Here is a 379-nt window from a genome sequence, read left to right as displayed (position 1 = left end):
GGGACAGAGGGGGTGGGAGGAGGAAATGAGGAAAGGGCGGGGGTCAGAGAGAGAGAGAGAGAGGAGAGAGAGAGAGAAAGAGAGAGAGAAAGAGAGAGGGAGGGGAGACAGAAAGAATTACGGCGTGAATAGGCAGTTTCATGTTGTTGGGAGAACTTAGCAGAAATCGGTACCTCGGTCATTACAGGGAAAGGGGGCCATTGCACAAGGAGGCTTTTTACACGGGACGGGGGCGTGGGGAGGGGGCTCGGCCGAGCAGCAACCGCTCCCCCTCGCTGGGCGAGGGGGTCCCTGCTCACCATCCCTGTCTTCCCCGGCCCCCACGGAAGGGAAGGGCATCCACGGCAGCTCACACACAGAAGCTATTACGAGATACTAC

Source organism: Myotis davidii, unplaced genomic scaffold (genome assembly GCF_000327345.1).
Source record: "Myotis davidii unplaced genomic scaffold, ASM32734v1 scaffold327, whole genome shotgun sequence".
Lineage (NCBI taxonomy): Eukaryota > Metazoa > Chordata > Mammalia > Chiroptera > Vespertilionidae > Myotis > Myotis davidii.
The sequence above is the reverse complement of the archived record's forward strand: the minus strand, read 5'-3'. Positions refer to the sequence as shown.